This window comes from Aegilops tauschii, chromosome 5 (genome assembly GCF_002575655.3).
Source record: "Aegilops tauschii subsp. strangulata cultivar AL8/78 chromosome 5, Aet v6.0, whole genome shotgun sequence".
Taxonomy (NCBI): domain Eukaryota; kingdom Viridiplantae; phylum Streptophyta; class Magnoliopsida; order Poales; family Poaceae; genus Aegilops; species Aegilops tauschii.
The window spans coordinates 416,244,765-416,249,180 of NC_053039.3; positions in this window are offsets into that span (position 1 = coordinate 416,244,765).

Sequence of the window (4,416 nt, forward strand, 5' to 3'; positions counted from 1 at the left end):
ATTTTGTAGTGATTTTCGATTTCACCGTCATTTAGCTCTCTAAACAAATCGGTAAATGACTGAAAACTGCAAATGATGTCAGAACGTGTTGCAAATTGATGACGTCGCTTTGAATGATGCATAGTGAACGCAAAAATAGGCTGGAGGTCAAAAAAGTTTAAAAAACATTGAAGTGCCCGTGTAACAGATGAGTTCTCGTCCGAAACCCTGATACTCCGAAAGAGATTGTCCAGTTTGTACCCGAGGTGCGTCCAGTTTTCGCCGTGACCCTCTCTACTCTTTTGCACATGCTATGCGAGTGAAATGATGATACCATGCCAAGTCCAAACATTTTCAGAGTTCATTTTGTCGTGATTTTCGATTTCACCGTCATTTAGCTCTCTAAACAAATCGGTAAATGACTGAAAAAGAGCAAATGATGTCAGAACGTGTTGCAAATTGATGACGTCGCTTTGAATGATGCATAGTGAACGCAAAAATAGGCTGGAGTTCAAAAAAGTTTAAAAAACATTGAAGTGCCCGTGTAACAGATGAGTTCTCGTCCGAAACCCTGATACTCCGAAAGAGATTGTGCAGTTTGTACACGAGGTGCGTCCACTTTTCGCAGTGACCCTCTCTACTCTTTTGCACATGCTATGCGGGTGAAATGATGATACCATGCCAAGTTCCAACATTTTCAGAGTTCATTTTGTAGTGATTTTCAATTTCACCGTCATTTAGCTCTCTAAACAAATCGGTAAATGACTGCAAAACAGCAACTGATGTCAGAACGTTTTGCAAATTGATGACGTCGTTTGAATGATGCATAGTGAAGGCAAAAATAGGCTGGATTTCAAAAAAGTTTAAAAAACATTGAAGTGCCCGTGTAACAGATGAGTTCTCGTCCGACACCCTGATACTCCGAAAGAGATTGTCCAGTTTGTACACGAGGTGCGTCCAGTTTTTACCGTGACCCTCTCTACTCTTTTGCACATGCTATGCGGGTGAAATGATGATACCATGCCAAGTTCCAACATTTTCAGAGTTCATTTTGTGGTGATTTTCGATTTCACCGTCATTTAGCTCTCTAAACAAATCGGTAAATGACAGAAAAACAGCAAACGATGTCAGAACGTGTTGGAAATTGATGACATCGCTTTGAATGATGCATACTGAACGCAAAAATAGGCTGCAGTTCAAATTTTTTTAAAAAACATTGAAGTGCCCGTGTAACAGATGAGTTCTCGTCCGAAACACTGATACTCCGAAAGAGATTGTCCAGTTTGAACACGAGGTGCGTCCAGTTTTCGCCGTGACCCTCTCTACTCTTTTGCACATGCTATGCGGGTGAAATGATGATACCATGCCAAGTTCCAACATTTTCAGAGTTCATTTTGTAGTGATTTTCAATTTCACCGTCATTTAGCTCTCTAAACAAATCGGTAAATGACTGAAAACTGCAAATGATGTCAGAACGTGTTGCAAATTGATGACGTTGCTTTGAATGATGCATACTGAAGGCAAAAATAGGCTGGATTTCAAAAAAGTTTAAAAAACATTGAAGTGCCCGTGTAACAGATGAGTTCTCGTCCGAAACCCTGATACTCCGAAAGAGATTGTCCAGTTTGTACATGAGGTGCGTCCAGTTTTTACCGTGACCCTCTCTACTCTTTTGCACATGCTATGCGGGTGATATGATGATACCATGCCAAGTTCCAACATTTTCAGAGTTCATTTTGTAGTGATTTTCAATTTCACCGTCATTTAGCTCTCTAAACAAATCGGTAAATGACTGAAAACTGCAAATGATGTCAGAACGTGTTGCAAATTGATGACGTCGCTTTGAATAATGCATAGTGAACGCAAAAATAGGCTGGAGGTCAAAAAAGTATAAAAAACATTGAAGTGCCCGTGTAACAGATGAGTTCTCGTCCGAAACCCTGATACTCCGAAAGAGATTGTCCAGTTTGTACCCGAGGTCCGTCCAGTTTTCGCCGTGACCCTCTCTACTCTTTTGCACATGCTATGCGGGTGAAATGATGATACCATGCCAAGTTCAAACATTTTCAGAGTTCATTTTGTAGTGATTTTCGATTTCACCGTCATTTAGCTCTCTAAACAAATCGGTAAATGACTGAAAAAGAGCAAATGATGTTAGAACGTGTTGCAAATTGATGGCGTCGCTTTGAATGATGCATAGTGAACGCAAAAATAGGCTGGAGTTCAAAAAAGTTTAAAAAACATTGAAGTGCCCGTGTAACAGATGAGTTCTCGTCCGAAACCTTGATATTCCGAAAGAGATTGTCCAGTTTGTACACGAGGTGCGTGCACTTTTCGCCGTGAACCTCTCTACTCTTTTGCACATGCTATGCGGGTGAAATGATGATACCATGCCAAGTTCCAACATTTTCAGAGTTCATTTTGTAGTGATTTTCAATTTCACCGTCATTTAGCTCTCTAAACAAATCGGTAAATGACTGAAAACAGCAAATGATGTCAGAACGTGTTGCAAATTGATGACGTCGCTTTGAATGATGCATAGTGAAGGCAAAAATAGGCTGGATTTCAAAAAAGTTTAAAAAACATTGAAGTGCCCGTGTAACAGATGAGTTCTCGTCCGAAACCCTGATACTCCGAAAGAGATTGTCCAGTTTGTACACGAGGTGCGTCCAGTTTTTACCGTGACCCTCTCTACTCTTTTGCACATGCTATGCGGGTGAAATGATGATACCATGCCAAGTTCCAACATTTTCAGAGTTCATTTTGTGGTGATTTTCGATTTCACCGTCATTTAGCTCTCTAAACAAATCGGTAAATGACTGAAAAACAGCAAACGATGTCAGAATGTGTTGGAAATTGATGACATCGCTTTGAATGATGCATACTGAACGCAAAAATAGGCTGCAGTTCAAAAAATTTTAAAAAACATTGAAGTGCCCGTGTAACAGATGAGTTCTCGTCCGAAACACTGATACTCCGAAAGAGATTGTCCAGTTTGTACACGAGGTGCGTCCAGTTTTCGCCGTGACCCTCTCTACTCTTTTGCACATGCTATGCGGGTGAAATGATGATACCATGCCAAGTTGCAACATTTTCAGAGTTCATTTTGTAGTGATTTTCAATTTCACCGTCATTTATCTCTCTAAACAAATCGGTAAATGACTGAAAACTGCAAATGATGTCAGAACGTGTTGCAAATTGATGACGTCGCTTTGAATGATGCATAGTGAACGCAAAAATAGGCTGGAGGTCAAAAAAGTTTAAAAAACATTGAAGTGCCCGTGTAACAGATGAGTTCTCGTCCGAAACCCTGATACTCCGAAAGAGATTGTCCAGTTTGTACCCGAGGTGCGTCCAGTTTTCGCCGTGACCCTCTCTACTCTTTTGCACATGCTATGCGGGTGAAATGATGATACCATGCCAAGTTCAAACATTTTCAGAGTTCATTTTGTAGTGATTTTCGATTTCACCGTCATTTAGCTCTCTAAACAAATCGGTAAATGACTGAAAAAGAGCAAATGATGTTAGAACGTGTTGCAAATTGATGACGTCGCTTTGAATGATGCATAGTGAACGCAAAAATAGGCTGGAGTTCAAAAAAGTTTAAAAAACATTGAAGTGCCTGTGTAACAGATGAGTTCTCGTCCGAAACCTTGATACTCCGAAAGAGATTGTCCAGTTTGTACACGAGGTGCGTGCACTTTTCGCCGTGACCCTCTCTACTCTTTTGCACATGCTATGCGGGTGAAATGATGATACCATGCCAAGTTCCAACATTTTCAGAGTTCATTTTGTAGTGATTTTCAATTTTACCGTCATTTAGCTCTCTAAACAAATCGGTAAATGACTGAAAACTGCAAATGATGTCAGAACGTGTTGCAAATTGATGACGTCGCTTTGAATGATGCATACTGAAGGCAAAAATAGGCTGGATTTCAAAAAAGTTTAAAAAACATTGAAGTGCCCGTGTAACAGATGAGTTCTCGTCCGAAACCCTGATACTCCGAAAGAGATTGTCCAGTTTGTACACGAGGTGCGTCCAGTTTTTACCGTGACCCTCTCTACTCTTTTGCACATGCTATGCGGGTGAAATGATGATACCATGCCAAGTTCCAACATTTTCAGAGTTCATTTAGTGGTGATTTTCGATTTCACCGTCATTTAGCTCTCTAAACAAATCGGTAAATGACTGAAAAACAGCAAACGATGTCAGAACGTGTTGGAAATTGATGACATCGCTTTGAATGATGCATACTGAACGCAAAAATAGGCTGCAGTTCAAATTTTTTTTAAAAACATTGAAGTGCCCGTGTAACAGATGAGTTCTCGTCCGAAACACTGATACTCCGAAAGAGATTGTCCAGTTTGTACACGAGGTGCGTCCAGTTTTCGCCGTGACCCTCTCTACTCTTTGCACATGCTATGCGGGTGAAATGA